The sequence below is a fragment of the Lepus europaeus genome, chromosome 13, assembly GCF_033115175.1.
Source record: "Lepus europaeus isolate LE1 chromosome 13, mLepTim1.pri, whole genome shotgun sequence".
Lineage (NCBI taxonomy): Eukaryota > Metazoa > Chordata > Mammalia > Lagomorpha > Leporidae > Lepus > Lepus europaeus.
The window spans coordinates 2,069,175-2,081,699 of record NC_084839.1 but is presented as its reverse complement, the minus strand read 5'-3'; the positions used below and the strand labels follow the sequence as shown (position 1 = coordinate 2,081,699).

Sequence of the window (12,525 nt, the reverse complement as noted above, 5' to 3'; positions counted from 1 at the left end):
GTCCCATCTGCCTTCCCCAGGGGCTCACATCTGACTGAGAGGCGCTGCTGCTCCAGGCTGATGGTGACATGATCAGGGCTCATTCTGCATCTGTTGCCTCAGGTGATGGAGCAGGTGTAGTTACCCCACTTAACAGTTGAGGAAGTTGGGCCTGAGCAGTTTCACGTTTCTCGGAGGTCGTGCAGTTTGTGTGTGGTGTTATTGGGACTGAGGCCTGTGGGCACACTCTGTCCTCCCCACTGTCTTATCTGAGTCTGCAGTTGAGCTGTCACGCGTGCTGTGCCGCTGCTTGTGGTCCCGAGATGGCAAGTGCACTCTGTGCAGGCTTCCCTGTAAACCGTGCCCCTGCCCTGCTGCTGGAAGTGCCCCTGTGGGATGAGGTATTGAGAGAACCCTTCGCTGCGTGCAGCCTGCACTGTGCCCCTGTGTGAGCGGTTGAGCTGTGCGCGTGGAGCAGATGAGGGTGGGTGGGGTGGTGTGCTGCGAGAGGTCAGACTGGCTGTGTCTGGCAGCGCCTGGTGCCACGCCTGTGACAACCCAGCTGTGAGGCCCCTGCCTCTGTCCCTCCTCTCCTGGGGCTGCTGTTGGTCAGGGTAAATGGCCCGTGGTTCTGCCTCAGGCTGGCAGCTCCTCCAGGCAGTCATTCATTCCCTAGGAAATGCCTTGGCCTGAGTCATTCCCCTCGCTTCGGCAGCGCGCTGGTTCTGAGGATGTCCCGAGCTGTCACAGTCCTGAGGGGGAGGAGCCTCTTCCTGTTGTGTCTCCGAGTCCTGGGCAGGTGTCTCTGTCCCAGCTCTCCGTGCTCCCTGCTGGAGGACAGTGGAGTTAGTCTTGGAGGTGTGCGCTCACTGGCACGTGTCTGACACAGGAACCAGGGGGTTTCTGTCGGAGAAGTTTTGTGTACTGCTTCTGAGCGTGCATCCCCAGATTTTCCTTGTGTCCTGGCGACCCCCATTTTTGTGTAGCTAGTGGTGAGTGTTAACCTTCCTTCTGGAAACATGTGGCTGATCCCGGGTGACCCGAAGCTCAGGGTTTGTCCTCTTCTAACACTGCCCAGCTGGTTTAGGGTCCTGGGCAGTGAAAAGGCAGAAGTCTCCCAAGGGGTGGTAAAGCAACTCCCTGCTTTCCCTGGGCACCTGTCTCTGCTTACATTTCCAGCCCTGGCTCTGTGGTTCTGCTTGTTCTTTGATTGACACTAGCTGTGTCCATGCACCTCCCCTGTGAGTCCTCACCTTGGCCGTCCTCCAAGTCACCTGGGTGCTTTGTACAAACTCAAGTTTCCAGCTGCTCGGCCAGACTGAATCTTAGGGTCTTCCCCCTCTCTCTTTCTGCCTCTTCCTCCTCTTCCCCAACTCCTGCTCTTCCTCTTCTTGGTCCCCTCCCCTCCCTTAAGGATAAAAGGACTGTTGCCCTGAGCAACTGGAGCATCCCAAGGTGGCCTGTCCGGCAGGAAAACCCTATCCAGGTGTGGGGACCCACTTTTCTGCCATATAAAATCATCACTTAAAAATTAGCCTGCTGTAGATTTACTGGATTTCAAGCCCCCCTGTTGTTGCCTTAGCAATGCCAGACCAAATGATTTTGTGGGATGTATACAGCCCACGGGCTGATGTTGCCGCCCTTCCAGAGGCTTGAATTCTGTTACCAAGAGCCCTGCTGCTCTTCTTTTCGCCAGTGTGGGTTCTTTCCACAGGGCCCTGTGCTATCTGTGTGCTTGTGTGCTCGACCACACCACGGGGCCCTGCGCTGTCTGTGTGTTCACGTGCTCTGCCACACCGCAGTGCCCTGTGCTGTCCTTTTGCTCACGTGCTCTGCCACACCGTGGGGCCCTGTGTTGTCCGTGTGCTCACGTGCTCTGCCACACCATGGGGCCCTGCGCTGTCTGTGTGTTCACATGCTCTGCCACGCTGCGGGGCCCTGCGCTGTCTGTGTGTTCACGTGCTCTGCCACGCTGTGGGGCCCTGAGCTGTCCATGTGCTCACGTGCTCTGCCACGCTGCGGGGCCCTGAGCTGTCCATGTGCTCACGTGCTCTGCCACACCGCAGTGCCCTGTGCTGTCCATGTGCTCATGTGCGCTGCCACACCGCAGTGCCCTGTGCAGTCCATGTGCTCATGTGCGCTGCCACACCGCAGTGCCCTGTGCAGTCCATGTGCTCACGTGCTCTGCCACACCGCAGTGCCCTGTGCTGTCCATGTGCTCATGTGCGCTGCCACACTGCAGTGCCCTGTGCTGTCCGTGTGTTCACGTGCTCTGCCACACTGCAGTGCCCTGTGCTGTCCGTGTGTTCACGTGCTCTGCCACACTGCGGGGTCCTGCGCTGTCCATGTGCTCACGTGTTCTGCCACACCGTGGGGCCCTGTGTGTCCGTGTGTTCACATGTTCTGCCACACTGCGAGGCCCTGTGCTGTCCGTGTGTTCACGTGTTCTGCCACATGGCGGGGCCCTGTGCTGTCCGTGTCCCATGTGCTCTGCCATGCCGTGATGCCCTGCGCTGTCATGTGTTCACGTGTTCTGCCACATGGCAGGGCCCTATGTTGTCCATGTGCTCACGTGTTGTGCCACATGGTGGGGCCCTGTGCTGTCCGTGTCCCATGTGCTCTGCCATGCTGTGAGGTCCTGTGCTGTCATGTGTTAATGTGTTCTGCCACATGGTGGTGCCCTGTGTTGTCCATGTGTTCACATGTTCTGCCACACCACGGGACCCTGCACTGTCCGTGTGCCATGAGCTCTGCCACACTGCAGGGCCCTGCGCTGTCCGTGTGTTCACATGTTCTGCCACACTGAGGGGCCCTGCGCTGTCATGTGTTCACGTGTTCTGCCACATGGTGGGGCCCTGTGTTGTCATGTGTTCACATGTTCTGCCACATGGTGGTGCCCTGTGTTGTCCATGTGTTCACGTACTCTGCCACACCACGGGACCCTGCACTGTCCGTGTGCCATGAGCTCTGCCACACTGCAGGGCCCTGCGCTGTCTGTGTTCACGTGTTCTGCCACACGGTGGCCCCCATGCTGTCCATGTGTTCACGTACTCTGTCACACCACGGGACCCTGTGCTGTCCGTGTCCCATGTGCTCTGCCATGCTGTGAGGCCCTGCGCTGACATGTGTTCACGTGTTCTGCCACACGGCGGCCCCTGTGCTGTCCGTGTGCTCACGTGTTCTGCCACATGGCGGGGCCCTGTGCTGTCCGTGTCCCATGTGCTCTGCCACGCTGTGAGGCCCTGTGCTGACATGTGTTCACGTGTTCTGCCACACGGCGGGGCCCTGTGCTGTCCGTGTGTTCACGTGTTCTGCCACACGCGGCCCCCGTGCTGTCCATGTGCTCACGTGTTCTGCCACATGGCGGGGCCCTGTGCTGTCCGTGTCCCATGTGCTCTGCCACGCTGTGAGGCCCTGCGCTGACATGTGTTCACGTGTTCTGCCACATGGCGGGGCCCTGTGCTGTCCGTGTCCCATGTGCTCTGCCATGCTGTGAGGCTCTGCGCTGACATGTGTTCACGTGTTCTGCCACACGGCAGGGCCCTGTGCTGTCCATGTCCCATGTGCTCTGCCACGCTGTGAGGCTCTGCGCTGACATGTGTTCACGTGTTCTGCCACACGGCGGCCCCTGTGCTGTCCGTGTCCCATGTGCTCTGCCACGCTATGAGGCCCTGCGCTGACATGTGTTCACGTGTTCTGCCACACGGCGGGGCCCTGTGCTGTCCGTGTCCCATGTGCTCTGCCATGCTGTGAGGCTCTGCGCTGACATGTGTTCACGTGTTCTGCCACACGGCAGGGCCCTGTGCTGTCCGTGTCCCATGTGCTCTGCCACGCTGTGAGGCTCTGCGCTGACATGTGTTCACGTGTTCTGCCACACGGCGGCCCCTGTGCTGTCCGTATGTTCACGTGTTCTGCCACACTGCGGGGCCCTGTGCTGTCCGTGTCCCATGTGCTCTGCCACGCTGTGAGGCCCTGCGCTGACATGTGTTCACGTGTTCTGCCACACGGCGGCCCCTGTGCTGTCCGTGTGTTCATGTGTTCTGCCACACGGCGGCCCCTGTGCTGTCCGTGTGCTCACGTGTTCTGCCACACGGCGGCCCCCGTGCTGTCCGTGTGCTCGCGTGCTTTGCCGCTCTGCAGGCTTCTTCAGGAGGTTCTTTCAAGCTTGCGGACAGGTCTGAGAGTTGAAGACCTGGTCTTCCGCTGCTTCCTCGCAGCCCCTTTGAAGACGGTTTGCCTCTCAGGCCTGTCGGCGTTCCTGGCTAACCTCCAGCACGTTCTGCCGTCTAGGGGCAAAGTTCGTGATTCTCTGTGCAGGGTTTTTGAGTCCTCCCCTTGCCTCCAGGTGGCTCCTCTGTCATCTTCTGTGAAGTCCCTCCCATGCCACCCCCACGTTCTCAGCTGGGCGGTGAGTGCCTTCCCTACTTGGCTGCTGTCTTTGTGTTCCTGGCCCCTCAGCAGAGGCCCCCTGTTGTAGGTCCAGCTATTTCTCCTCTGTGCTTGTTTTTCTCCACGGTACTTCCACACCCGTCCACCCCTCACGTGTGTGGTGAGTGTTTGGAGGACCGACAGCTGTTCATGGTTGTGACCTGCTGATGCTGTCCTTTGAGGGGTGGATTTTAAGGAAGGTCATAACCCCATGTAATCATTAGTTCTAATGCTACAAAAGCACTTATTTTTCACAGGGAAATCTGGGTTATCCCATGACATTTTCAGACAATAAATGACATTTCTTTCAGTCTGAAAGAGAAACATAACTAGGAACCCCAGGCCTGGCATCCAGTTCCATGTTTTTTACTACAGTGAAATCCTGCAGATCTTTGCTTTAGATTTCAGGAAGAACTGGGTCAGAACCCAGTGTTGCTCTGTCCCCTGGAGTCCTGAGGAGTAAATGCACCAGGACCTTCATGGACCCTCCGGAGTTGCAGCCTTCAGCTGTCCTTTGAGGGGCGGTGTAGTTGGGGTGTGGTGTAGTTGGGGCCTAGCAGGGTCTCTCTTCCTGGTAAGAAAACCTGCTGGGAAAAACACTTGCTTCTTTGGGATTTTCCAGCAAGCCGTTCCATGAGGGTTCCCTGAAGGCATTTCTCTAGGATGCTGGGAGCGGTGGGCTGTGTTTCTTTGGAATCCTGTGCCTAGAACAGTTCAGGTAGCCCTGGTAAAGATGGAGGCAGCCTAGAGTCCCTTCTACCACTGTTCCTGTCTTTCTTGACTCTGTTGTACTCTTTGCTATCTGAGACTCCTGGGCTCCCGCATCTGTTATGCCTCATGACTATTTGTTTTTTAAGCTACAGAGTTTACTCATGTCTTTCTAATTTTGCATTTCTATCCAGAAGCGTGATTGTCCAGGGACTGTTGGTGGCATGGTTCAGTTCCAGTGTTGCCTCGTCCTTGACCCCTGCTGCAGATGAGCCGTCATCTTGCCCACTATTCTGTGGAGCACCTCTCTGCGCACAGGGAGATCCTTGAATGTGGGATTCTCCATGTCCCAGGCTGTTGGAATCCTGGACCTGTGTGCTCAAGTGCGGAGTATTAATGAGGACAGGCAGACATCAGCCAGACCATGGGCCTAGGAAGCCTTGGGAAATGTGGCGCACATGTCATAATCCCATTGCTTTTCATTTAAATTTCTAACTAAAGGACCCCACGTGTTTCCCTTAGACAAAGGGCTCCCTAAATTCACACAGTGCTGAAGTGGAAGCCCAGGAAGCACTGGTGGTTTGCCCAGGGCAGCACAGCCTGTTGGTGGCAGATCCAAACTGGAGCCCAGGACTCTTGGCTCAGGGATCACTGTTGTGTCAGCCTCTCATGCTGCAGGGAGATGGGATGCAGCAGGGTCCCTCCCTGCTGTCAGCGTCACATACTCACTGGGAGTAAAGAAATGGAGTCTGTGAGACGAGCAGAATGACTGCGCTCCCCCAGCTCTCGCCCCGGCCACGTTGTGTGTGGTTGTCAGGAGTGGTCCACATTCCAGGACCTCCCTGTGTCCAGTGAGAGTGCTCCTGGGAGCAGTGGACAAGTGGAGGCTCCTTTGCAACAGTGGACAAGGACACAGTGGGGGCTGGGGGCAGGGGGAGTTAATGGTGGGTAGTGGGGCTTTGTGTTCAGCCTGGAGTTAGGGCAGGAACCGGAGGGCTGCAGCCCATGGCTGGAGGACCTCTTACCTGGGGGGAGGCCATTAGATCCCTAACTGTCCCATGAGGTGGCTTCTGGTTTTTCTTCTGTGGTCCTTTCCTTGTCATCTCCCCCCACCTCCTCCCAGTTGTGCCTGGGTCCCTGTCCTCTGCAGCCAATGCTTGCTGTGCACATGAAGCTCCTGTCTAGGCTGGAGTTCTTTAGGAAGTGAGGGGGCGCTAGACCATCTTTATGGGCCCCTAATAAACTTCATCTCTTAAGTGTTTGTTTGCTTGTCTGTGGCCTTAGCCCAGCACTGGTAAATTTAGCTTTGAATGTTTTAGTAATGTGACTCAAGATATATGAGCTTGACCTTCATTATGCACCATTAAGACCTGTAAAAACCAGAATTCAGCATGGTCTTTAAGCACTGGCCACGTCTTTCCCGACCTGCTCAGCTGTTACAAATCAGCGATTCACTTGTTTACGTAACTGGCTGTAACTGCGTCTGTTTTTCAACCAGACATTGCTGTGTCCTCCCCATGAGCTGGGCAGCAGGGTAGTGCCTAGAGAAGAGAGCAGAGGTCAAGGCTGTTGCCTCCTTCTCTTTGCTCGCTGCTACCCGCGGAGGCACCCTGGCAGGTGGAGGGGATGTCCCCTGGCGCGGTGTGGGCCGCAGCCTGTGCCCCTCCTCAGGGCTCCTGTAAGCCCTGGCTTGTACTGAGTGAGCCTCAGCAGCAGCTCCTGGAGGTCGTGGTTATGGCTGCTGCGTTATCAGGGCTGTAGCACTCAGCTTGGCACCTGTCCCTACCCAATGTGTTCCTCTTAATGTCTTGCCGAGGGGTGGGCTGTGGGCTTTGGGTTTGTCTATGGATTTATGAAACAAGGGGATGTGGAGGAACCTAGGCGGCTCCTCCAGCTGAGCAGGGAAGTGGAGGCGGCAGCCCTGTTGGAGGGTGTCGCGTTAGCAGAGCCCACGTCTTTGCAGCCAGTGCATGGCTGACCCTGCATGTGGGGGAGAAGAGAGTGGATTTGAAGGACAGCGTATTCAGGTCATGCAGCAGGGCCTGCGTGGGAAGCATTTGTTTTGTGTCTTCTTACGCAAGAGGGTATGGAGGCGGTGAGGAGAGAGGCCAGCACTGTGGAGGCGGGAGACAGGAGAATCTGTCAGACACAGGGGGCTGGAGAGGCCAGGGGCCCAGGAAGGGGACCCAGCCAGCCAGAGGCAGCTGCTGTGTGGGGTTCCTGCCAGTCCAGCTGCTGATGCAGTAGTGTGTTTCAGAGATGTGGCAAAACAGTACATTAACTGCAAGCTGGTTTTCAGTGTTAATGGATTTCCTGGTAAGTAGGAAGTGTGTTGAATACAGAGGAAAAGAACTCCCAAGCACCGGCAGAATCATTTCTGACTTTGTATGTTGCCTTTTAGTCCTTTTCCACATGGGGTGGTTTTTATAATAGCCAGCCAATTTATAGTCTGCTTTTTTTTTTTTTTTTGACAGGCAGAGTGGACAGGGAGAGAGAGAGAGACAGAGAGAAAGGTCTTCCTTTTTGCCGCTGGTTCACCCTCCAATGGCCGCAGTGGCTGGCGCATCTCGTTGATCCGAAGCCAGGAGCCAGGTGCTTCTCCTGGTCTCCCATGTGGGTGCAGGGCCCAAGGACTTGGGCCATCCTCCACTGCCTTCCCAGGCCATAGCAGAGAGCTGGCTTGGAAGAGGGGCAACCGGGATAGAATCCGGCGCCCCAACCGGGACTAGAACCCGGTGTGCTGGCGCCGCAAGGTGGAGGATTAGCCTGTTAAGCCACGGCGCCGGCCTATAGTCTGCTTTTTAAAATGGAGTATTCTCTTCACACTTTTGGTGCTTATAATTGTCCTTAATCACAATTTTTAGAACTACATAATATTCCATAATCCTAATTTTTTTTTGTTTACTTTGGGGGCAGATTTCAAGAAATCAAATTGTTTCAGTTTCAACATTTATGTAGTTCTTACTTATATATTCTAATAAACTGCCTGAAAGAATTTTAGCGATTACAGTGTGTACCAGTTTAACTGTAGCCTTCCCAGCCCTGGATGTGAACGCTTAAGTAAACTTGGCGTATATGATGAATATTAATTGCCGTGACAAAATTCTTAAATTTAAAATTTTTACTTCATTGGTTACAACAAAGGGTGAATCTCCCTCACCTGTTTGTTACTTATATTTACTCTGATGAATTTCTGTTTGTGACATGTAACTTACATTAACGTGCACACATCAAAGGATCCAGCTTAATGCACTTTCATGCTCTCTCTCACATTCCTACACACACAGGTAGGTACCCATGTGCACACACGCACCCAGCCCCGCACAGTCCTTTCCCAGCACCCCAGCAGCCCCCCTGTCTCACAGGCCCTGCTCTGAGTGGTCACTGCTTTCGCCCCAATTAGTTTGGCCATTTTTGAACTTCCCGTGAAGGGAATCACACTGTGTGCTGTGCTTGTGTCTGACTTTTCTCACGCCACATAGTCTGTAAGTCTGTAGTGTATTTTTCATCATTGTAAATATTCCATTTTGTGACTATGCCACAGTTTATTTACCCGTTCTGTTTTTGTTTAAGATTTATTTTATTTACTTGAAAGGCAGAGTGACAGAGGGAGACAGAGATTTTCCATCTGTTGGTTCACTCCCCAAATGACTGCAGCAGCAGAGGGGGGGACCAGGCTGAAGGCAGGAGTCTGAAACTTCATTTGAGTCTCCCATGTGGGTGCAGGGGCCCAAGCACTTGGGCCATCTTCTGCTTCCTTCCCAGGTGCATTAGCAGGGAGCTGGATCAGAAGTGGAACAATCAGGACTCGCCATGCCACAGTGCTGACCCTGATCCGGTCCGGTGCAGATGGGCATCGAGGGTGTTTTCTATTTTGGGCCAGCATGGATAAATCTGCTGTGAACTTTCTTGTGCCTGTCTTGGTTTGGTTGTTGAGTCTGTTCCCACCATACACTTGCTGGGCCGTGGGACATGTGCTTGTTTAGCTGTATAAGCACTGCCCAATGTTTTTCTCAATAACCAATAGCTACTTAACAATTTGCTGGTTACTAGTCAGTAGATTTTTGAATGTGTGACGTGTTCCTGGGTGTGGGGAGGAGAACGAGTATAGTCAGCCTTCGCTTCACACAGAAGAGCTGCGTGCCTTCCTGGTTCTCAGGTGATTGTGGTGGAGAAGCACTGCCAGGCATGTGTCAGCCCGCTGGGAACACACTGGGCAGGCTGCAGACAGTTCTAGAGCTGGGAGAGGTGGGTGTTGGACTCTCCCTGAGAGGTGGACAGGTGTGTATGTGTTGGGCTGGCTTCTCAGTACCCCAGGAGATGGCTGTCAGTCTCTTCCTGCCACATGTATTTGAACTCTGCTCTGAGCCACACTCAGCCCGGAGTGACTGGTTAAGGGCAGGAGGGTGTTTTTCTACCAGACCCCAGGGTAAGAGGAAGGTGTGCACCTGAAGCAGATGCATCCTGGAGGTGCTGTTGAGTACCATGAAGACATTTGCTAAAGGGACACCTAGTGTTAACAATAGAAATCAACCACAGAATACCTGCAGTCCCACTTTCCAGAGACACCCACTCACCTATTGGTTCTGTCAGCAGGACAGGCACACGTTTTATAAATAACAAAATGGTTATTGCATTTGTTGGGTTCTTTTTCTACATTGTCTCTTAATTAAACATATATTATGGGCATTTTTCCATGGCACAAATAGTCTTCTACAGTCCATTGAAAGGCTTCATTGTATTATATGAGAGTACATTAAAAGCTCTTGGCCATGGCCGGTATTAGTGGGTAAGCTTCTGCTTGTGGCACTGTCATTCCATGTGGGTGCCAGTTCGTGTACCAGCTGTACCTCTTCTGATCCAGCTCTCCCTGTACCACCATGGGAGACCCAGAAGAAGCTCCTGGCTCCTGGCTTCAGATCTGCTCAACTGCCATTGCTGCCATCTGGGGAGTGAACCAGTACATAGAAGACCTTTCTTGGCCGGCGCCGTGGCTTAACAGGCTAATCCTCCGCCTTGCGGCGCCGGCACACCGGGTTCTTTTTTTTTTTTTTTTAAATTTTTTTTTTTTTTTTTTTTTTGACAGGCAGAGTGGACAGTGAGAGAGAGAGACAGAGAGAAAGGTCTTCCTTTTGCCGTTGGTTCACCCTCCAATGGCCGCCGCGGTAGGCGCGTTGCGGCCGGCACACCGCGCTGATCCGATGGCAGGAGCCAGGTGCTTCTCCTGGTCTCCCATGGGGTGCAGGGCCCAAGCACTTGGGCCATCCTCCACTGCACTCCCTGGCCACAGCAGAGAGCTGGCCTGGAAGAAGGGCAACCGGGACAGGATCGGTGCCCTGACCGGGACTAGAACCTGGTGTGCCGGCGCCGCAAGGCTGAGGATTAGCCTAGTGAGCCGCGGCGCCGGCCGGCACACCGGGTTCTAGTCCCGATCGGGGCGCCGGATTCTATCCCGGTTGCCCCTCTTCCAGGCCAGCTCTCTGCTATGGCCCGGGAAGGCAGTGGAGGATGGCCCAGGTCCTTGGGCCCTGCACCCACATGGGAGACCAGGAGAAGCACCTGGCTCCTGCCTTCGGATCAGCGAGATGCGCCAGCTGCGGCAGCCATTGGAGGGTGAACCAATGGCAAAAAGGAAGACCTTTCTCTCTGTCTCTCTCTCTCTCCCTGTCCACTCTGCCTGTCAAAAAAAAAAAAAAAAGAAGAAGAAGAAGACCTTTTTTTCTGTCTCTCCCTCTCTTTGCCTCTGAAATAAATAAATAAAATCTTAAAAAAAAAAGTGCATCAAAAATGAAATTAAAAGGTGAGTTTATTTTGGTGCAAGGATTTTTGAGATCCATGTGTTTTTTCATAATTGTACTCTCTGTGAATTTTTGAAGACTACAGTTTAGCACTGCAGGTTATTTGAACAACTCTCTAGTCCCAGACATTTCTAATTGTTCATTGCAGTAATCAATGCCATCGTGAACATTCTAGAGCTCTATGTGCAGGTCCATGATTCTTTTCTTAGCACATATTTATTTATTATTTTATTTTTTTAAAGATTTTATTTATTTTATTTGAGAGGTAGAGTTACAGACAGTGAGAGGGAGAGAGAGAGAGAGAAAGCTCTTCCTTCCATTGGTTCACTCTCCAAATGGTCGCAACGGCTGGAGCTGTGCCATTCGAAGCCAGGAGCCAGGCACTTCTTGGTCTCCCACGTGGGTGCAGGGGCCCAAGAACTTGGGCCATCTTCTACTCCTCTCCCAGGCCATAGAGAGCTGGATTGGAAGTGGAGCAACTGAGACTAGAACCAGCGCCCATATGGGATGCTGGCGCCGCAAATGGAGGATTAACCTACTGTGCCACGCTGCCTGTCCAGCGTATATTTATTTTTAAAAGAAAAATTATGTTTTCCCATGGATTTGAATGTCAATAGATATGGAATGTTAAAATCATTTTTTCTTTTCTAAAGACTTATTTATTTATTTGAAAGGCAGAGCTACAGAGAGGCAGAGAAAGAGAGAGAGAGAGGTCTTCTATGTGCTGGCCCACTCCCCAAATGGCCACAATGGCCAGAGCTGGGCCAATCTGAAGCCAGGAGCAGCTTCTTCTAGGTCTCCCACGTGGCTGCAGGAGTTCAAGGACTTGGGCTGGGCCATCTTCCACTGCATTCCCAGGCCATAGCAGAGAGCTGGGTCAGAAGTGGAGCAGCTGGGACTAGAACTGGTGCCCATCTGGATGCCGGCACTGCAAGTGGTGGCTTTATCTGTTACACCACAGTGTTGGCCCCCAAAAAATCATATTAATTCCTCTAAAATTACCCAGAAAAGTGTAGAGATAGTGTGCTTAACCTTTTCATTTAGTGACCTAAATGTAGCACTGTTATAATTAATGTTTTCTGTTCATATGTGCTGACAGCCATTAGACTCATTTTTAAAAAGAAGCTAAAAATGTGTTAATTCATGATCCTCTGTCCCTCTTTCTCACCTTAATCACTTTGGAGCTGAGTTCTGCCCACTGTAGAGTGGCCAAGCACGGTCACTCCCAGACCTCCGTGGCCAGCTCCCTTCTCTCTCCCATGGCCCCACAGCAGCTCTGAGAGGTTCCTGCTGATTTGGAGAACCCTGGACCAACTGATACCAGCAATGGCCTAACCCCAGAGCCGCTCGGGGACAGAGCTTTGGGAGTATCATTTCTTTAGCATGGTCGTGACCCGAGAGCAGCACTATGCAGTTTGCGGCCTTAACAGTGCTCCACCGGGGTTTCACACGTTGTCTTTGGAATGGGGAGCAGTAAGAAGTACAGTCAGACGTGTACGCCATTGGTATAGTAAGGATAACAGTTAATTAAAGCTGTATCTGTCATAAAACATGTGTTTGATTATTCTTTGTAATCTTGACGTTTAATTAAGGTGCTGAGGACAGTGTCGGA

At 53.2% G+C, this 12,525-nt stretch overlaps 1 protein-coding gene across 1 annotated transcript in view; it reads left to right on the top strand.

Moving 5' to 3' along the window:
* The window catches only part of EIPR1 (EARP complex and GARP complex interacting protein 1), a 126,364-nt gene that overhangs the window by 20,245 nt on the left and 93,594 nt on the right, over positions 1 to 12,525 (top strand). The gene's annotated exons all lie outside the window — the stretch shown is intronic.